The sequence below is a fragment of the Mus musculus genome, chromosome 5 (genome assembly GCF_000001635.26).
Source record: "Mus musculus strain C57BL/6J chromosome 5, GRCm38.p6 C57BL/6J".
Lineage (NCBI taxonomy): Eukaryota > Metazoa > Chordata > Mammalia > Rodentia > Muridae > Mus > Mus musculus.
This window is the reverse complement of record NC_000071.6, coordinates 146,406,305-146,428,855: the sequence shown is the minus strand read 5'-3', so window position 1 is coordinate 146,428,855 and position 22,551 is coordinate 146,406,305. Positions and strand designations below refer to the sequence as shown.

The 22,551-nt window shown below is 47.8% G+C and overlaps 1 protein-coding gene across 4 annotated transcripts in view; it reads right to left on the bottom strand.

The window, feature by feature from the left end:
- The window catches only part of Wasf3 (WAS protein family, member 3), an 88,610-nt gene that overhangs the window by 44,760 nt on the left and 21,299 nt on the right, over positions 1-22,551 (bottom strand). For all 4 annotated transcript variants that reach the window (XR_003955640.1, NM_145155.3, XM_006504834.3 and 1 more), the window contains exon 2: positions 6,851-6,938. The gene's annotated coding sequence lies outside the window, so the exon portion shown is untranslated. The remainder of the gene's footprint in view (positions 1-6,850; positions 6,939-22,551) is intronic.

The window sequence follows — 22,551 nt, the reverse complement described above, 5'->3', positions numbered from 1 at the left end:
GCAGCAAGGCCAGACGGAGCTGCAGACCAACCCAGCCAGCTGAAGGATGGGAGGTCCCAGCCTGGCGTTAGTGGTCACCGAGAAACTGAACTCAGCTGCAGCGGGAACCATGCAGGGAGACAGGAAAACGCAGCACCTGCTGCAGCTGCTAAGAGCAGCACCCAGCTTGCCTACTGTCCATGCAGAGAGAAGTAGTCAGAGTCTGAAATGGGTACAGTTAACCAGATAAGCAAATGCCAGTGTATCTTAAGGAGGTCACAATAAAGACATGTGAGTGTCTACAAATTAACACGGACAGACAGACAGACAGACAGACACACACACACACACACACACACACACACGGCTAGATCCTGTGAAGAAAGAGACACTGAATACAAAGTTGATAAAAGTCTCAGTCTGAATGCAGCAGCACTTCAGTGGATTCCTACACAATGTCCCATCTGATCCTCTTTATGGGAGAGGAAGTGTGAGACTGTTAAATATGATAAAAATCCAGACTCCGTTCGAGTCTTCCCAGAAGGATAAGGAAAACCAGATGATTTCATCCTCTGGGGGTGTGGGGAGGAGTGGGAAATCGCATCAAAGACTCCACGCTGTGACAAGAGAAGGTTCCATCCTGGTGCTCCCTGCTTACTCCCACTCTAAAACCTCAGTAGACAAGCTTTCAGCCTGCTCTCTCAAACACACATCAACTTTACCTCAGAACATATCACATGGACTGGAAAACACTGGATGATACTCATCTTCAACAACATTAGCAACAGAGCACCCAAATACCTACCCATTTCTCTTTTCTTATGTTTCTTAAATCCTTTTTAAATTAGACTTTAAAAGATGTCAATATTTAGTATTTTGTTTGGTCTATTCCTAGAAGGTAAAGTAATATTAATCTTAGCAATATTACCTTCTAATAAAGTTATTTTTTCAATGCTGACTGTTATGCATGAGTGTAGCCATAGGATCAAGCTGGCCAAAGACCAAGTAAGACTTGTAGATTTCATCAACCAGAAACTAAATGCAGCCAACTGGCATCTGAAGTCAGAGCGGAGGGGTCCCAGCTCTGCCATAGCCCACTGTTCTACCAGTTCCCATGCCGTGTTTGAAAAGAGTTTTGATTTATGACTGTCTTTGTTCTGTTACGTTTGCCATGTTGGAACATGCTATTTATGATAACCTGAATCTGTGTTCCCTGGCCACGCTCACTCACGTTTCCCTCTAGAATAAACTACCTTTTTTCCCTTGTGAGGTGATACTTGTGTTTTTGTGGCGAGAGTTTCTTCCTGATAAAAACCCTTGAAGAAACAAAGAATACAGGGACCATAGCTTAAGAAAATAAGGCCACACCTGAAAACCCTTGAGCAGCATTGGACCAAACGGAGACAACATCAAAGTCTTCCCATTACGATCAGGAAGAAGACAGTGCGCCCATTCTCTCCCTCTTATCCAACACTACATTTAAAGCCTTTGCTATGGCTGTCAAGCAAGAAAGGGAAATGAAGGGTTAAAAACAGGACTGGAAGAACTAAGACGTCCCTATTTATAGACAATGCGATGCTTTACATAAGAGACCTATAGGCTCCATCCATTTGTAAAACCTGGCAGGGCTAAGGAGTCTGTCTCTTCTATTCCTCATGTGCTGGTGACCTTTAGTCTGATTGCTGCATGCCAGGCAATTAAGAGTGTGGCATGTGGCAGAGCTAAATTGGGTGGCCCAGACGGCATTATACACACTGAACTAAGTTACCCATGCTGCAGATGTTGGCTTTCTAGTTACATGAGCTTGTAATTCACCTCTGAAGACAAGCAGTCCCATCAGCATTGCTCTTGTGCCCACACACAGTGACATGATGCTCACTGGAGCCCCTTGGGGGAGCTCTTCATTTCTCTGGGGCCAGGACTGGATCCCAGGGACAGGACTGGATCGACCTGCCAGGTTGTTACTGTGCCCCAGGTCTCCACCTCTGTGCCTCCGGCTACCCTCCCAGGAGACAGCATCATTGCTATCTCTGCCTCCCCACAGTCAAAGGAAGGAGTTGGCTTACTGAATTCCCCTTAGTCTCGTGGTCCTCTGCAGCCACAATGCTGCACAGCACTGTGCTAAATGGTTACCTCTGCTGTCTGAGCTGTGGTCTGTCGGCTGGAGAATTAGAGGCATCCTTGTGCTTTCATTTTCTCTCCTCCCCTCTCTTCTTTAGAGTCCCTCTCAATTTAACTCTCATTTACCATGAATGGTGAACTCCAGCATATAAAAGAAATACATTGGTTTACATGCTTGCTGTTCCATTTCTATCAGAGATTTCAGATCACTGATGGATGAGCTGTCTGGACCCTCACCTCCTCACACTCCCTTGTGGCTGGCAGGATGCATGAGCCTGGGATTCCTGTCTCAGTCTTTTTGTATGTTCCACACATATGATTAGCTTTCGGCTCAAACTGTATACATGCAGATATTCATGCCTCAGTCTAAGCTTGCTCAGGCCAGGGGAATAATCATAGGTCTCTGTGGGCCAGGATCCAGTATGGCTCCTTGTAATACAAATACATCCAGTATCTGTCAAGAAACTAGAATGCACATTGAATTGCTAAGGAGAAATTAAAAAAAAAAAAAGACCCACGCTTCAAATATCTGAATAATATTGCTGAGCTACAAATGACAAACAACCTCCATTTAAAGAGCAATAGATTAAAAGCTATCAGGTTAACTAAAGAAATTACCCACTAAAACCCTGCCAAGGGCTGTGCTGGTCAGCAGGCATGCTAAATAGATGTAACAGGAGGTGGAAGAAGGTCCTATCCAAGCAACACGAATGACATCCAAGCCAGGGAGCAGAAAATAGTCCCATCTCTCAAAATCAAACCAGCAAACACCAATCAAATATGGTCTTAGGAGGCCAGCAAACTGACAGCCAAGCCTGCACCTCCCACCCCTCCACCTGCAGCCAGAAATGATGGGCTTCTCAGTGCAGCCACTAATGCCATCCTAAAGGGCCCAGATGGTCAACAGGAGCACAAATCTGCCTAGATCAGGCATGGCTGCTGGGAGCCCTGGCTCTCAATTCTGGACTTCTGCATCTCAGTTGTCACAATAACACCTGTCACTGCTTCTACAGGGGCTAAGGATTCCACCGGGGACGTACATGTGGCCGCCTTGAGGATCAATCTAGGATATCATTCTGACAGCAGAAGAGTCACCATGCCTTCTGAAGTTGTTATGGCAATCACCAGGGTGGTCTTGATTACTGCTTACCAGCTTGCTCCTTTTGACTTGCTCAGCCAGCTTTCTTATACAACACAGGATGACTGCCCAGTGCCAGCATCATCCGCAGTGAGCTGGGTCCTTCCACATCAATCATCAATCAAGAAAAATCCCCACAGGCTTGCCACAGGCCAGTGTGACGAGGGCATTCTGTCAGCTGAGGTTCCCTCTTCCAAACTGACTCCAGCCTAGGTCAGGCTAACATAAAGCTGCTCATTCCTGATGCTTTCCCTTGGGCCCTTCCTGAAGTGGCGTCTGTTAAGTGCCCCGGACACAGAGGTCCAGCACTCCATGTGTCTGCATCCACACTACAGCCATGTCAGACTCCCTAACTGGGGTCTGTGTCCAGCATCCCCCCCTCTATGACAGCCAGGACAGGTAAGCACAATGCACTTGTACAGGCTGGCATGGTGATACAGGACGCCTACAGTCAGCGAGCCACAGACTGTTGTGCACCAGCCCACCCCTTACGTCTACATAAGCAGCATCCATTCATCCTCATGGGGCCAGTTTCAGACCTCTGTTCCAAGCACAGCAGCTTGTGTAAACCCCAGGATAACCATGTTCTGACGGCTTTATCATCTGTTCAAGTTTACATCAGGGTCTGGGTGGGCTGACTTCCTTTCATTGAGAGCTGGTAACACTGGGAGCTACTGGCTTTGAAAATGCCAAGCAGACAGAGCTGTGTTGAGAGGGCGGCCAAGAGCAGCTGTCAACACTAGCTGCTGACATCTGCTAGGAGCTCAGACTGCTAAGGCTGAGAGCCGAGAGCCACTGACACGTGAAGCTCAAGGCTGGAACACTAAACAAGACAGACTTTGCGTTTTCAAGACTCCAGCTCAATTTAAGCAAAGGAAGAGCAGCTGAGTGATGGCATTTAAACTTGTCTATTCTGCATCCAGGACGGGTTATGAACTCATGTACTGTTCCACTCTGCCATACAGAGCATTCAGGTGGGAAAGCACACTGACATACGCTTTTTAAACCATCTAAACATCCTACTGAGGCTGCAGAACTGTTTTATTTCAAATGACTTAGGAATAATTCTAGAAATCATGCAGAGACCCTGGACAGGTCACATGACTATTCTAAACAGTCAGGACCAAAACTCATATTTCCTCTCCATATTGAGCGCCTTCATAAAAAAATGAGTAAACTTTGGAAATCACTAAGGAGAAATCAATGGACATAATATGTGAATGATAGTGATATACAATGTGATCAAATGATGCATGCCATACAAGTATGCACACACACACACACGCACATACACATGGGCACACACATGAGTATACAACAGAAGCACACACAGGACACATGCACAAATGTGGATGCATGCACTTAAATGTGCACATGCACACACATGCATACACACATGCACATACACACATGCACATACACACATACACATGGGCACACAAATGAGTGTACAACACAAGCACACACAGGACACATGCACACACACACTCACATATGCACACTTAGCAGACAATGTCTACTGGCATTCAGCATGCATTCGCATCCCCAGTCGTCTTGTTAGAAGTGAATTGCTATGGTCCATCTTTAGCAGCAGGTGTTCAGAGTTCATCAGTCACAGATGTTAGTGGGGAAGGGCGGGTAACAATCACACACACACACACACACACACACACACGGGGACACGGGGAAGGGATGGAGACACACTGCAGGCCCCTCCCAGAGCTGTTAGGCCCTGCTTGTTTCAGAACTCTAGAGAGCTTGGAAGTCACAGGCTGTGTGCTTCTGTGATTGAGTCTACAGTCAGAAATGGTGGCAGCCTGAAGCCTCAAAGTATTCTTTAGCTATAGAAGGGGGCAAGCATCAGTCTGTGGGGAAAGGACAGAAATCTCCAGGGACTTTAAAAACCACTGTGGCATATTAACACCCAGCCATTTTGTCTTTTTTTCTATACATCTCTTTCTGCAGAATATGTTAAAGACATATATATACACATGCGTGTGCGTGTGTGTGTGTGTGTGTGTGTGTGTGTGTGTTTATTCTTGTTTCTCATTCTTTCCACTACTTTAGAGACTGTAGGGTTAATTTCTCTTCTTTCATCTTCCTTTCCTGGGTATTCTGAATTCCATTCCCACTGCCTTGTGCTCACAGGATCTCCAGCCCACAGTGGCTGCCCCTGCCTCGTTCCTAACACTGACTCTGTTACTAACGGTTCCAGTATTAGGGCTTTTGCAGACATCTTTAGCAAGTTTGAAAGGACTTTTGGATTCCTGTTTCTGAAAGTGTTCCTTACATTCCTGTTTTTCTGAGACTCTATCACTGGATGAAATAATGAGCAGCGCTAGATGCATCCTAGATAAATGACCCCAGGAGTTCAGAACACTGTGTGGCCTATTCTGTTAGTACTGCAGATCACGCTGATCTCTAAGCACCACCCAGCTCCTGGGCTTCTAAAGTACGTGGTGCTTAGCTCCACATGTTTCCCTTCTGCACCAATGAAATCAAGTGCAGGGGATGACGGTTACCAGGAGGCCTCAGGGTCTGACTGACTCGGTACACAGCCAGAATGTTTCCTTCCATCGCTGGGGAGGTTTGCAATCAGCAGACGATCCTTTGATTTATTTAGATACAGGATGGATGGTCTGCTAGCTGGGACTGCCTGACAAGGAGTGGGCACAGAAGAAGTGGAAGAAAAATTCCTGCAGCATGCCCAACCTTTTGACACTGTGACACAACACTGTCACATACAAAAGTAATGCTTGAGTGTAGTCTCCCCTCCCCCAGCCTGAAACCTGCTTGCTCAGGGGTGGAGCTTCCCGCTCAATCGGTCTGCCATGCCCACTGCTGGAACCTGTCGCTTTGCTGTTTGGAGCCGTGCACGTGGTCACCCTGCTATTGGACCCCAAGACTAATTGGTGGGAATCGGGCCCCTTCCCCTGCTTCATAACTGCGTGCAGAACAGTAAAATGGAGCTTTGATCAGAATACCTGTCTTAGTTGCATTTCTTTATCTCACCACCTAGCCCCTCTTCTCTTCCAGGTTTCCAAAATGCCTTTCCAGGCTAGAACCCAGGTTGTGATCTGCTGGCCGGACACAACACTTGAGAACCATGTAGTTTCATTATAGGGGTGGGGGCAGTACTGAATCTCTGCAGTTAAGAGCACTGGCTGCTCTTGCAGGGGATCTGAGTTCAATTCCCAGCACCCACATGACAGCTCACAACCATTGGCCAGGAGATCTGACGCCCTCTTCTGACCTCATAGTATTCATATGCACAATGCAGGCCAACACTCATACACATAAAATAAAATCTTATTTTTAAAAAAAAATCTCATGAGAGGAGAAGAACAGAACTGTTTAAAAAGACATAAGCTAGAGAGTCATTGTGCTTCATACAAAAATAAAATGAATATATCAAGCCACAGTTTTTTCTCTTCTATATCCTAAAACACTGGTTAAACTCACAGACCTTTAATTATTATCAATATATTAAAATACACTGAGAATAAATATTCAAAGACATTAATATCTTTCATGCTATTCTATTTTCAATTACATTTCTAGATCACTCTCTTCCTGCACTTGAGGAGCCTTGAGGCTAAAAGACACTCCTACCAAGTAGGTTGACTCGTGGGCTGGAAGGGCCTCAGCAGCATCGCCACCGCGGCTCAGGTGTCAGTAGGAACAGCAAGCGGGATCAGAGCTAAATGGAAAATAAAGAAAGGAATTACATAACAGTAGCCGAAATGTTCTCAAGCCGTCTTCACCTAAGCCCAAACTTCAAATTTTACAACTCAACAATTTCACTGAGGGAGCCCTAATCCCAGATCTATTCTTTTATTTTTTTTTAATTAGCTTAAGATCTAATGCAGTACTTAGAACTTTATACAGTCCAGCTCCCCACTATTGAATAAACTCTAGAAATAACTTCAGGGACTCATAGTTCATAAGAGCTGAAAGTTAGAAAAATAGTTGTATTCTAAGTACCTTCAACTAAGTAGTTTGATTTGTTCACCCAACAGTAAGACATGCCTGCAGGCACTGTTGCTACCTCTCACAAGCAGTCCAATAATATCGATCATTCACACAAGGACTGTTCATTTTTCCTAACAATATTTGTATTTAATTAGAATCTTGTTAACATGTTTGATAGTGAGAAAAATGGAGATAAAGACAAGCTATTCTGTTAGACCAAACAGATAAAACTGTCAAGGAATGACTGCTCAGGAATTGGGATGAGAAACACACAGGGGACATTGTTGCAAAAATCAGCTGAGTTCAAGACATGGAGGACAAAGCAGCTTAGCACAGACAGGCTCTGTCAAACCACTTCTCAACGTCACCAGCAGCAGAGGTTAAACCTGGGAAAGGCAGTCCAGGCACAGGGCTGCAGGTTCTCAAACAAAGAAAGGCAACGCCAAGTCTTTCAAACAATTATCTGAACACGCCTGAGCTACACCAGTTCAAGTGACTTTGAGAATCAACGCAGCGAAGACAGCCACCATCATTTTAAAGACATCTTTAAAAGTCAGCTCCGTAGTTTGCTATGGATGTTAAAGATCAAAAAAGAGTCCCACCATGTGTTTTCTCTGATTGGTGGTTTAGTCCCAGGGAGCTCTGGGGGTACTGGTTGGTTCATATTGTTGTTCCTCCTATGGGGCTGCAAACCCCTTCAGCTCCTTGGGTACTTTCTCTAGCTCCTTAATTGGGGACTTTGTGCTTCGTCCAATGGATGATTGTGAGCATCCACTTCTGTATTTGTCAGGCACTGGCAGAAACACATGGTGGGACTCATGGCTCTAGCTGCATATGTAGCAGAGGATGGCCTAGCTGGTCATCAATGGGAGGAGAGGACCTTGGTCCTGTGAAGGTTCTATGCCCCAGTATAGGGGAATGCCAGGGCCAGGAAGTGGGAATGGGTGGGTTGGGGAGCAGGGGAAGGGGGGAGGGGATAGGGGATTTCTGGAGGGGAAACTAAGAAAGGGGATAACATTTGAAATGTAAATAAAGAAAATATCTAATAAAAAAATTTAAAAAGAGTACAAAAGAAATTCGGGGGGTGCCGGGGGTGGCTCGGAGGTAAGGAATGCTTGCCTACTGCTCCTGCAGAGTGCCTGAGTTCAGTTCCCATCAGCCAGGACAGGCAGCTCACAAACTCCTCTAACTCACACACAAACACACATGCATAAATAGAAGTAATCTGTGTATATCAGCTTATTTACAAATACAGAAACCTCTCCTCTGGTTTAGATTGTCTAGGCCTCATTTCACCTGCACTAGTCCAGCCGGTCTGACTGCATATTTTTAAAAGATCTGAATGAGCAGTGCCACTTGGTGCCCAGCAGGTGGCACTGTTTGGGGAGGATATGGTACCTCTAGGAAGTGGAACCTTGCTGTAGGAGCACATCACAAAACTCCTTGCTTCCCATGGAGGGTTGAGATATGATCTCTTGGCTTCCTGCACCTGCATCATACATGCCTTCTCCACCCAAAGGGAATCTGCCTCTGGAATAGCACCAAAGAAATCTTTGTAGTGAGAACTTTGGCTTCTTAAAAACAAAAAACAAAAACCAGTTATGTGAACACGTTTTTATTTGATCCTGGGTGTGGGATACAGGGCTGCTGCTGTTTGTCCACAGCCGTTACCTATGATTGCCTCGCGCTCTAGGAAGGAAGTGATTTTTGCCAGCTGCAGAGTTTAATTCTGAGAGCTTTGAAGAGGGAATAATGCCAGAGCCCTGGGAGGGATAAGAATAAGAAAGAGGGGGTAGAGAAGGAAGGAGGAAGAAGAGGGAAAAGAGGAGGAAGAAGAAGAAGAAACACCACCACCATGGTGATGGTGTTGTGGTTGGACAAGAAGAAGAACCTGAAGATATCCTAACAAGGAAGATAGGACTTCCCCAAGGCACCCAGTCCCCGTAATCAGCAGGAAGCAGTCTATTTTGCTGGCGGAGAGAGATCTATACCTCTCCTCCGCTAACCTTCTTTCTCTCCTCCCTAGAGTTGGGAGGCTGAAAGGGGTTGGAAGGGAGGTAGAGGTATAAGAACCCAATGAAATAACATATATATATATATATATTCCAACACTTTCTCCTACCACTTGTTGTAGCCATGGCACTTCATCACATCAGCAGAGATGTGGCTCCCCTAGAGAGGTGCACAGCTAACTGACTGTGCCTGGAGCAAGGGAAGTGTCCAGTATACTCCAGTGTCAGTTACCCCTAGGAAACCTGCAGTCTGTGAGGCTCTACAGAACCATGGCTTTTACTGTTAGCTACCATCTGGCAAATGCTGCAGTCAGGATCAATTCTACAACCAACACTGCACATGGACCTAACTCAGTCTTCAAAGCCAGCAGACTCTCCACAGCAGGGAAGAACTGGAGGGTGAGAAAGCAACTTGTCCCGGACCACAGCAGACAAACAAGCCCCAGATAGAGCACCTCTGTTACTAACTAGATCGTGTCTCTTCAGATACAAACAATCACAGTTTTCTTCCCTGAAAAGCTCCCAATGTCTCCAATACAGGTCAGAAAGCAGAAAGGGCTTTGAGAATTAGCTCACTGTGTGAGTGGCCTAGACGATCACATGTGAAACACTGCATAGCCTATCACATGTGAAACACTGCATAGCCGATCACATGTGAAACACTGCACAGCCGATCACATGTGAAACACTGCACAGCCGATCACATGTGAAACACTGCACAGCCGATCACATGTGAAACACTGTACAGCCGATCACATGTGAAACACTGCACAGCCACCAAGAGGTCAAATCCTGGGGCTGGCAAGATGGCTCAGCGGTTAATAACACTGGTCACTCTTCCAGAAGACCTGGGTTTGAGTCCCAGTCCCCACATGGTGCTTAGAACATCTGTAACTCCAGTTCCAGAGGATCCGATGCCCTCTCTGACTTCTGTAGGAACCTTGTGCCTCTGAGAAATTCTTTCTTCATTTTACGTGTATGACATTTTGCCTACATGCATACATTTCTAAGTGCACCAGAAGAAGCACGTGAGGTTCCAGGTAACCAGGACTTTATGGAGGTGACAATGGTGTAAACCAGCATACAGCATGGGCCTGCCATCTGAAGGGACACGGTGGATGGGTTATGGGTTTAGATACTGACTTTGAGTCATAATTCAGATGACTGGTGATACAGTCATAAGCCAGAAGAGGAAGCCGTTTAAACAGAATAAAGCTGAGAGATGTGGGGCAGGGTCAGAAGTGGAAGAGAAGGCTGAGATAACTCCCGCACCGTGGAGTCAGTCAGCCTGTCCACCTGAGTTCCTTGTCGTGAGGGAAACGCTCCAGAGAATATTGCTCAATTGGATGGCCTCCAGCTTCCCAGAGCGCCAGCCTGGGTGGCAAAATGCCAGCCAGTATGAAGAAGAGACATAATGTTTTATTTAATTTTAATCAGTGTTAATATAAGCAATGCCATGAATCGCCTGGCCACTGTGCCAAGCAGTGCCATTGTACAGGTTCTGGCTCAGAGAGGTGAACTGAAGATCCCATTATGGAGAATCTAAGGAAGAAATCCTATGAAGAGTAGCATACAGACACTCAAGTACTCGCTGACTGTTGTAGTAATTATTTACTCTCAGTCGAGGGTTACTACCCCGAATTTAATCATTCAATTCCCAGATAAAAGACAGACAACTTTTATATTTGTAATAAGTCTTTAATGCACCGGAGCTGGGCAGATATCTACCCTCTATCTAATATGCCAAGTTATAACTGGGCATGGTCCATCTGGGCAGCTCTTAACTCCCAATGGCCTGCCCTCCTGGCCATGTTTTCATGACTCACCTACCCCATGGCATTTTCTCTCTCCACATTCTTCTCTCTCTTCTTGGACCCTCCTCAGACCCCAAGCCCAGGCACCAAAACCCAACCTCCCTCTCTTCTGCCCAGCCACAGGCTGTAAGCATCCTTATTCAACCACTAGTTTTAAACTAAAGAGCAAAGTCACATAGCATCACTTCGTGTGCATGCAGACTCTCTTGTCACTGGGGGAACCAGGACTTGGGGGCCATATTTAACATTACAATACATAGCAAAAGGCCAAACCCCAACAGCTTACCCCAAAAACAAACAAATCCATAATTAAAGGGGTGGTCCTTCTGGAGCCACACCCCTTTCTAAAATCCCACCAGAGATGTATTCACCCTTGGCCATTTGGGTTATCGTAACAGCCTCACCGTGGCAGCATCAAAATGCTCTCAGGCGTCTCCAAGTAACGGTTAAAATGTTGCTACCAGAGAAAAACCCCTTATAGCACATCATGAATCAATCCACAGGGAGCCACACCTTAGGATAAATAACCTCCTAGGTTTGTTCCTATTGCTTCCAAGTCTATTTCTAGACTCAAGAACAGAGTGCAGAGAACGGGTGTTTCTTATGATAATGAAGATGAGTTCTTCGGGTGACTTTAAAGGCATTTTAGAGCATTTATGTCAACAGCAGTACAAATCACCTCCAGTTTGCATTTCTCAGCACCCTGCACCAGGCTGAGAGGCCTTTCCTACAGGCATCTTACAAAGTCAATGATAATAAAAGTGTTTCCTGTCAATCTCGCTTATTCATGACATTTAAAGTCAATATGAAACAAGTTCTGGGATATGAAAACAGACTGTGCCTGAACTGCTCCCTGTTAATCGGCCTGTGCCCCCCTAATCTGACTGCATTAAACCTGTTTACTATTTCGGTCCTCGCCATGGCTCTTAAGCCTCCCAATTCTAGCTTCCTGGGAATCAGAAGCTGCAAAGCTCACATGTGGTACCTGCAGGTGCGGGCGGATGCTTGCTCGACTCATTTCCTTGTTCCACACCCTTCACGAGGCCCCGTTTCCATCTACAGGATCAGGCCATCACATCTTAACCACTCACAACTGCAATTCTGCTCGCAACACTCGGCTCAGCCCTGACGTGCGGCCACTATTAGCACCAGGAAAGGTCAGTTCATAAACCATGAAGCATGACATTCAGGGGGTTGGGGATATAGCTCAGCACAAGAAAGAGAAAGGAAGCACAGAAGGAGGGAGGAGAGGAAGGCAGGGAGGCGGATATGCGGAGGGAGTGGGATTTCGAAGCCCGAGGTCTGGCACCGGTAGCAGCCTTTGTGTTTTCCCTGAGGTCTCGGGGCCTCAGCTCCCACTGCACTTCACACCTGTATCTCTTACAGCAGAACGTGTTCATCTGATCCCATGACTCAATACATCAGACAACAACAGAACTGTTAGGAAACAGTGAGGGAGACACTGTTGAGTAGCAGCAAAGGCCCCTGCCTGTACACATCCTTACGGAGCTGGCAGGGGACACACAGACAAGGATAAAGCAGGTGATGCAGGAGATGGAAGCAGCAGAGGCAGGAGAGTAACCCAATGGCACCCATTAAATAGAGTGCATATCACAATTTCAGCTAGGATTAGCACTTCTAAAAATCCTTTTTACAGTTACTTTATTCTATGTGTGTGAGAGTGTTGCCTCCATATGTGTGTGTACACCACGACTATGCCTGGTGCCCTGGAGGTTAGCAGGGGATGTAGGATTCCCTGGAAACCGGACATTGGAGTGGCTATCAGTCTGGTACAACATGAAGGAAGGAAAATCAATTCCTGGCATTGTGTGACTTCGCAGAACCTCAGGACTGGAACCTAAGTTTGTCCAAGCTAATGGTGCCTGGTCGGAAATACTGAAAGGAAGACTGGCAGGCTGTTGTTGTTCTGCACTGGACTACAGTAGTCCTCTGTAGGTCACATCTAACAAAAATGCTGTCATTCACTCAAGGTGCCACTCCATCAAACTGAACCCTGCAATGACCCAATTTCCAAAGGGGGAAAAAAGAGCAAATCAGAACACTAAGCAGCCAATCAGAAGAGCTCCAGTTGACTGGGCTGGTGTGGTACCATAGATGACAGTGACTCCAAAAGAACCGATCCCTTCTTCATTCCATATCTCTGCCTGTGAATCCAGGCTTATCAGCACATGAGAACATTTACTTCGTCTTTATACAAGTCGTTGCCTGGTTACAGAATCACAAATAAAAGCCATCTTGAAACTACATGTGGTTGAATTCCACCCCTTGGCTCCAGGCCTCCACTGCGTGTTAGAAAGACTCTGCATTACAAGCTGGGAAACTGAGCATTGGAGGGATGCATGCAGGCTGCTGAGGGCAACCTGGCAGCAGCTGCAGGGAGCCACACTGAGAGCTGCCCTTCGGGATGCAGAGCCAGAGTGAATGTGCTCTTAGATAACAGCTCCACATCATCTGGACGCCTCGCTACCAAGCTTGCTCCTGGCACATTACGTGCAGTGTCGATGTGTCGCCCCTGGCACATTACACACAGTGCAGAAGCGTCGCCAGGGCCACTCACACTTGGCATCATCTGTGTCGGGTGTTGAGGATCTCCAGAGACACACATCCTACTTAGTGAAGGCTCGGCTCCTCTAACTTCTCTCCACTTCTACAAGAGCACTAGGAGGCAGAAAGAGTTCTTGATTTGTAACCCCAGGCACTGAACACTGCTGTCAGGAATAAGGCTTCTTGGTACCTGGGGGAAGCCTGTATCCTTGAAACATCAAATAAGTCCTTCCTGTTCTAGCTGACACCAGGCTCTGCAATCGAGGTCTGGCACAGGCCTAAAGGTGCCTAGTGCTCTCTAGCCATAGGAGAGATGCCTTCCCTAAAGCCACACCCACCACACAAGGTCTACAGGGAAGGCACACACCCTGCAGGTCTACACCACCAGTCTGTCTCCTCAGTAAGTATCCACTTCCTTGACACTGTCAGCATAAATGAGGCCCTGCTCCACAACCCCGAAGCCCTCTGAACAGTGATATCCAGGTCCTGGGCGCAGCATCTAATGCCTCCCACACAGGATGCCTGCTCAAGGGGGCCTTCAGGTACTGCTCATCAGCACACATCCCCCAGGGCTAGCAGGCTGGGGCTTGCATTTCCTGCCCCTTTCTTATCAGTGACACTTAATGAAGAGCCCTGCTCCGACCCCCTGTAACACGCATCTCCTTTCTCTGTGCCCACTGCACAGGAGACCACTGCACAGGAGACCACTGCACAGGAGACCACTGCACAGGAGACCACTGCACAGGAGACCACTGCACAGGAGACCACTGCACAGGAGACCACTGAGCCAGCTTCAGTCTCAAGTGGGCTTCTCTGCTTGCTCATTAAGAGATCACGGGTTCATTCAGACCTAAGTCTCTCATGAGACAAGGATGAGAATGGGAGAATCACTAAATGATAGGAAGAGCTAGCCTCAGCACACAACTGGGCACCAAACACTGCCACAGTCTGCCCTACAGGCACCCCCCCCCCCCAGACTGAAGAGTACAGAGCTGGACCATTGCCCCTGGATCCTAAGCCTGGGTACCACCCAGAAAGGAGTTCACAGCAGCTTCCAATCACTGTTATCCCAGAGCAAAAACCATGTAAGCACTCACAAAAACCCTAAGAATTGACATGGCTTCTGGAAAGTTCCAGCTTAGATCTGGCTTTCAAAGTGCTGAGCCCTTCATTAGCAGACCAAAATAACTGGATCACTAGAGAAGGGAAAATGTAGAGGTTGAAGATGGTCAGATACTCATAGCAAATGTACTTTGTTTTCAAAGGACAGCAGATTGCCCAATTGTAATGCTTAACTACACAGGCCAGGCCAGTGTTTCCCTGTTATGTTATCTCCCTTGGTGGACAGACACAGCACTGAAGTTCTCAGACTTTGCATACTAACTCTACTCCCCCCCCCCCTTGTCTCTTCACTGTTGTCTCCCTAACACTTGGTACATACACAATATCCAATCACGTGACAGATAAGTGACCTTTCTCAAGTGCCTGAGGTGTGTTGGGGGGTGGGGGGATGCTACTTTCGGACCTATTTGAGCAAGAGAGAGCTGGACTTGACCTGGACTCAATGACCTCCAATTGGCTCTGTGATCGCCACTTTCCAGAGTGGGCTTAGGCTGAAACTGTGAGCCAGCGGAGCAGTTGTTTCCAGGCCACCCACAGGTAAGGAGCCAGCGGAGCAGTTGTTTCCAGGCCATCCACAGGTAAGGAACCTCTCTGGAATGAGCATCGAACGATAAAAATAAGAATAATTTGTTCAGGATAAAATAAGGCTTCCTACTCGAGGAGAGGTCGAAGACTAGAAGCACGTGGCAAGGCTGCTGAACACGACCACTGAATAGCACAGTGTGGACTGGCAGCGGCTGGCTTCGGTAAACAGAGTTCTTGAGCCATACTCACAGGCAGCCCGAGAACTGAGGATAAGAGCAGCAGACAGGGTGGGGGCAAGAGACAAGATGGGGTCCAGAGGACAGGAGAGGCACAGTGAGGCCACGGTGGGGATGCCTGATTGACTCCTTTGTCCAGCAGCAGAGATGCAATACAGCCTCCTCATTAAGCAACCCCCCCAACTCCAGAGTTTGTAAAAGTCTCCTTTGAAAAAGTGGAGCAGCGTGTCCTTGGCTGATCTTCTGGCACCCTTCCGAATGCCCTTGCTCCTTCAGAGACTGCAAACCAGTGGCTACAGGAAGTGCCCCTGTTCACAGGAAAGCCTGAAACAGATCTGAGCTGAGCAGAACGCATCCTTGCCTAACTGGTTTGTATTTTTCTCTGCTTTAATAGTTCAATCTTCAAATGAGAGCTCATCTGTGATTCAAAGAGATGCTAAAAATAGCCGCTACAGCCTGCAGAGTGAGGCACATCACACCATCTCGCTCACCCTGACTTTCCCTGCTCGCTCACTCGTTCGGTCTTCCTCAGTGTAGCCTTCCAGTGCGCTTCCTTTTCATTAGCCAAAGTAAAAATCACCTCAGACACAAAAAACCACGAATGTTTAAACCAATTATGTAGCTATTGCCGACATCTCTGCAATACATTGTACTTAAAAACGGTCTCCTAGCCAGGCGAACACACTTCTTTAATCCTCCCACATGGGAGGCAGAGGCAGGGGAATCTCTGCGAGTTCTAGGGCAGCCTGGAAAGCACGGTGAGGCCTGTCTCAGAACAAACAAAGCACAATGACAGAAGTTTACTGGCGTGCCCCCTCTGTTTCTAACCTTTATTAGGCGTTTCTGATTGATTACAACTCATTAACATGATGAATGAATTAAAAGAAAGCCGCAATCCATCAGACTCCCCACTGCAAATGGCAAGTCATTTTTATTAATAACACCTCACATCTGAGTCTGGAGATCACTGACAAGAGACTTTCACATAAACCATCTCACTTCATCCACAACACGGAGGCCAGCAAAGTCAGAATTATTTTTTAAAACATTATGTATAAGTGTGTGTGCAGCTATGTAAACATCTGCCATATGTGTATGGACCTGTGGAGAGCAGAAGTGGGCACCGGATCCCTTGGAGGAGGAGCTACAGGCAACTGTGTACCTCCAGACATGGGTGCTGAGATGCAAATTCTGACCCTGTAGAAGCACACTCGATGGTCTCAGCCACTGCGCCATTTCTCCACACCCACAAACTGCTTTGATATATTCAACAATTTAGAGTCCAGGCTAAAGAGAGAGAAATGCTGGCTTAAAAACTGCCTTCTATGACTCTGCCTTCACGGTGCATGCTGAACAAATAAATGCAATGAAACTTCACTCCTCAATCAATACTCCACAGGTGCCAGAATCCTCATCTTGCATTATGAGCCCCAACCTCACTGTCTGACCCTCCCTCCCTTCAGTCTCTATGGGTGCAGCCTCTACGTGGACTCTTAAGTTTTGACCAAGGAAAATAGTAAGAAGTATTACATAAATAAATGAGCCAAAAGACTTATGAAGCCTGCACCAGTATTGAATGAAAGCAGAGAAGTCTGAGGAGCATAATAAGGACACTTATTTTTCCATTATTTCCTTGACAATTCCTACTCTTCTAGAACCAGGCTATCTTACCCCTAGTTGTAACACTAAATCTGATACAAAGATTCTGTGTTTAAATTCCCTGAGGAAAAAAGTATATCACGGCTATCATAATGAAGTTCGACCTGACAGAAGTTGTTCAAACGAGCCAGACTGCTTTAGCACACAGCTCCACCCACTCTCCCAAGCCTCTGGCCACAGCAACAGGAAAGCAGCTAACACAGAGAACTGCTACCTACTCCTGGTGCCTTTGCTGCGGTTCACGAGCCTTTGGAACTGGTTTGCTAGAGGAACATGGAAGAATCTGGAACTTCAGGCTAGAGAACCTCTGATGTTATAAACAGAAGTTCCTGGACTATTCTGGTGGGAGGGAACTCAGGGGACCAGAATGCTGAGATATATGTGGATGGTGAGAACCTGGCTCGTGAGGTTTGGAAGAACGAGACTCGACAGGGGAACTCCCCTAGGACACTCATGCTATATTCTGGCAAACAACGTCGATGCGGAATTCAAATGTAATGGTCTAATTTGTTTTAACATGGGATGGCATTTGGGCTGTGTCACAGTTACTGCTCACTGTCATCATCCAGGTCTACAGTGAGCCAGAGTGAAAGTGAACCGAAAACATACAGAAGATGTGCGGTCTGTCCAGGGAGAGGAGCCTGAGCGGTGTGCAGGCAGCTGTGATTGCTAATGAGAGCGATGTCATAAAAGAGAAACCACAGGCTCTGCACTGGGTTTCTGCACAAAAAGCAAGACCTTAGCCACTGAAGGTTCCACCTACTGAATATGCAAATTCATCTGAAAGGACAGGGCCACCCAAGGAGTTCCCTGCTTGAAAACAATCACCTAGGGAAATGTTTTTCCAGGGTCAGCTGTAGGAGTTGATGTAACTGTGGTCCAAGGGAATTGGGGTTCATCCCAAATTAGCAGAACTTGGCAATGGCGATCTGGCGATGCAGACATAAAATATGCAGCATGCAGCAAGAGTAAGGCAGGAGGCATGAAGTCTGGTGCGGAGGTTCCACAAGGACACTGAGGCTAGGCCCTGTGTGGCAGGGTCAGGGTTGCTATAAGAAGGTTCTGAGAGGCCACTACATAAAGCTATGAAGGTGAGTTCAGTCTGGGTTGTAGTGGAGATCTCGGGATATCAGAGATGCTAGACCCACCAGACGTCTCCTGAGGAAGGCTGAAGACCTGAAGTGGAGCTAGCCCAAGAAATAGGCTATGTGTGCTGCAGGCAGATACCTAAGCCCTTAGCGGCCCTCACAAGACACAGATGCCAGACACACAGCTTCCAGAGCTGTTTTCCCTGCTGGGTTCAGTCTTGCTTTGGTCTGATTATCTTTGGAAATGGAGATGTTTCCGTTACACCACTGCGTGTTGGAAGCATTTCGCTTTCCCGATGTTGTGGGGACGCACAGGTAAGGGACACCTTACCTCTGGGACACTCTGCACTTATCTTCTGAATGGCACTGTTAAAAATCACGGGGACTTTGGATTGCATGCACTTCGCATTATAAATCAGGAGATGACGACAAGCCCATGGGAAGAGAGTTGTGGTTTAACAGTGATGTATGTTGCTGTCAAATTGACATGGAGATGAACTTGTAATGGTTAACACTCTCAGATCACCTAGGCCTCTGAGCACACCTGTGAGGAAATTTCTAGATTAGGTTAATTGAGGTGTAAAGATCCACCTGAATGTGGGTGGCCCCATCCCACAGAATGAATAGAGGAGAGAGTGAGCCAAGCCCCAGTGCCACCCCTCCTGCTCCCTGAGTGTGGACACACTGTGAGCAGCTCCTGCCGCCATGCCTCCCCACCAGGACAGACTGCATTCTCTAGATCTATTTGCCACCAGAAGCTCTTACTTCCTTGTTGCTGTGGCCTGGTACTCCCATCACGCCAATGAGATCGCCTGCACAATGACTCACACATACAGCGGAAGTATCTCTGACATTAAATCCCATCTCTGACCAGGTAGCTGGAAGTACTTACTTCATTACAGCATCCAATATGATTCTGCCAGACACATTTCCTGTGAATCCCAAGCCTACATGGTAAAGGTGAGGAAATGGGGTGGTGTGGTCTGCAGAGACCTGACCTCCACACATGGATCAACCACCCACAGCTCTAGACACAGGTGAAGGTACTACTGTCAGGTCCTCAAGTACCCCTGTGTAAAAACATGGCCCACCATACCTCCTTTCAGAGTGTGAGATAGAGAGGATGGGCTATCACAGGCAAAGAACACAGGAGAGTGGCTGGTACATTTCATGGACGCAGCTATCTCTCCTCTGCTGCAGGCAGCACGGTGTGGAGCTGTCAGCTGATGGAGAAGGAAGCAGGAAAGCTCAGCTGCCTCAGCTGGATGCTCTGGGTGGAGAGGAGGTGCTATCACCCCACACTTTTGTGCAGGTGGCACACCCCCGTCTCCATCCCAATCCAAACAACAATGGACCTGTGGCAATGGACCAAAGTACTAGACGTCCGCTGCCAGGTCCTCTTTTATTTCTATGCATGGTACAAACGGAAGTAAGAGCCAAACCTGGAGCACGCGTGCTTCTAGAAAGCAGCCGTTAGCTTTTCATTTAGGATGAAATCGTCTCACTCTAACGACATCTCTGGAAACAGAAAGCTGCCACTGCACTACCAAAAACAAACACCTCAAGACTCTGTGCAGTGCCCAGGCAAGCCACTGAAGCCCAGGAAGCCGCTATGGCCTTCTCCACCTCTCCACCCCTCTCCATCTTCACAGCCCAAAGAAGACAGCGGATTAACGAATGAAAACCTCCAGAGATGCCTACTGAATCCTACCACAAAGCTTCCAGGGGCCAAAGCGCATGTGTGAGCTGCCCATTTCATTCACAGATGGCGGCTCTAGACGGAGTGTGTCTAAGATCAAATCAAACCGTGTGGGGTGGCAGTAACGGCATACAGACACGGGATGCCCTGGGACTTAAAACAAGTTCAGAACACTAAAAAACCTCAATGAAGGAAAGGCAAGGTGCCAAGAAGGCTTCCCTGGAAAAGCTGGCATCCACCCCTGTGCTCAGCATGGCAGCCTGCTACAGCTGGGGGAGAGAAGGGGCCAGGTAACTGTTTACCTTTATAAACCACATGTGAGCAGACGTGAGGAGCAGGACCAACGGTGAACAAGTCTGCATCCTCCAGCCAGCTCCTCCCGACCTGCTACCAAGTACACACGGGAGGGCACAAGGCGACGTGGAGGAGAGCTGGGAGATCCCCCTCCCACGCCGGTGAACCTCTCACTGCACAAGGGGCCAGCGTTGGGAGCGGGGTTGGCGAGTGGAGCACAGTCCCTCTAATGCAGTGGTTCTCAGTCTGCCCAAGGCTACAGCCCTTTCCAGTAAGTAGTTCCTCCTGTTGGAGTGACCTCCAACCGTAAAATTATGTTGTTGCTACTTCATAACTGTTATTTTGCTCTTATGGATTGTCATGTAAAATATCTGATGTATAGGATATCTGATACTCCATTCCTGTGAAAGGGTCATTTGTCACACACAGCCCTCCCCAAAGAGGTCATGACAAGGTGAGAACTAGTGCTCTAAAGAAGAGTAAGACAGAGTAATCCCCCATGAGGGCAGAGTCAAAACCAACAACAAAGTCCCGCTAACACCTGTGAAACAAAGAGAGAGCACTGTACACAAGCTGGCCTCCCACAGAGAGCTCCCAGGTCCTGCTTGGACTCTGATCTTAAAGTCTGCTAAAAGCAAAACCATCAGATCCCAGAATCTGAGAGAGCAGAAGTGAAATGATTCTAACTAGCGCTGCTACAGGCCATCCCTCCTGAGAGACCCCACAGCAGTGTGACAAAGGAGGACAGGCCTGTCCAGGAGGGAAGCCAGTAAGGGAAGCCCTGAAAGATGCCATAAAAGATCTGGTAAGAACATGAATGAACGTGAATGGCAAAGAATGAGTCCTGAGTGGACTGTGAGGAGGGGTGAGTCCTGAGTGGATGTGAGGAGGGGTGAGTCCTGAGTGGATGTGAAGAGGGGTGAGTTCTGAGTGAATGTGAAGAGGGGTGAGTCCTGAGTGGATGTAAGGAGGGGTGAGTCCTGAGCGGATATGAGGAGGGGTGAGTTCTGAGTGAATGTGAAGAGGGGTGAGTCCTGAGTGGATATGAGGAGGGATGAGTCCTGAGTGGATGGGGGAGGGGTGAGTCCTGAGTGGATGTAAGGAGGGGTGAGTCCTGAGCGGATATGAGGAAGGGTGAGTTCTGAGTAAATGTGAAGAGGGGTGAGTCCTGAGTGGATGTGAGGAGGGGTGAGTCCTGAGTGGATGTGAAGAGGGGTGAGTTCTGAGTGAATGTGAAGAGGGGTGAGTCCTGAGCGGATATGAGGAGGGGTGAGTTCTGAGTGAATGTGAAGAGGGGTGAGTCCTGAGTGGATATGAGGAGGGGTGAGTCCTGAGTGGATGGGGGAGGGGTGAGTCCTGAGTGGATGTAAGGAGGGGTGAGTCCTGAGCGGATATGAGGAAGGGTGAGTTCTGAGTGAATGTGAAGAGGGGTGAGTCCTGAGTGGATATGAGGAGGGGTGAGTCCTGAGTGGATGGGGGAGGGGTGAGTCCTGAGTGGATGTAAGGAGGGGTGAGTCCTGAGCGGATATGAGGAAGGGTGAGTTCTGAGTGAATGTGAAGAGGGGTGAGTCCTGAGTGGATGTGAGGAGGGGTGAGTTCTGAGTGGATGTGAAGAGGGGTGAGTCCTGAGTGGATGTGAGGAGGGGTGAGTCCTGAGTGGATGGGGGAGGGATGAGTCCTGAGTGGATGTAAGGGGGGTGAGTCCTGAGCGGATATGAGGAGGGGTGAGTTCTGAGTGGATGTGAGGAGGGGTGAGTCCTGAGTGGATGGGGGAGGGGTGAGTCCTGAGTGGATGTAAGGAGGGGTGAGTCCTGAGTGGATATGAGGAGGGGTGAGTTCTGAGTGGATGTGAGGAGGGGTGAGTCCTGAGTGGATGGGGGAGGGATGAGTCCTGAGTGGATATGAGGAAAGGTGAGTTCTGAGCAGATGTGAGGAGGGGTGAGTCCTGAGTGGATATGAGGAGGGGTGAGTCCTGAGTGGATGTGAGGGGGGGTGAATCCTATGGCAGCAGGCTAACTCCACTCAGTAGCATCGAGGCTCCATGAGAGTTAGCACAGTCCATGGGAGCCAAGCTTTTCTGGAGGTATATCTGTGTATCTGTGTGTCTGTGTGTCTGTACTTTCTTCATTCCGTTACCTCAGTCAGACAACAGACAGATGTTTGGAGTACTTAGATTTCAAATAAATTTACATAAAAAACTCTCAAAACTAAGTGAAATATAGGGGTTCTGATGTTAAGAGGTTCAATTTCCAGCATCCACTTAACAATGTACAACTCCAGTTCCACAGGATCCAGCACCCTCTTCTGGCCACTGTGTGTACTGCATG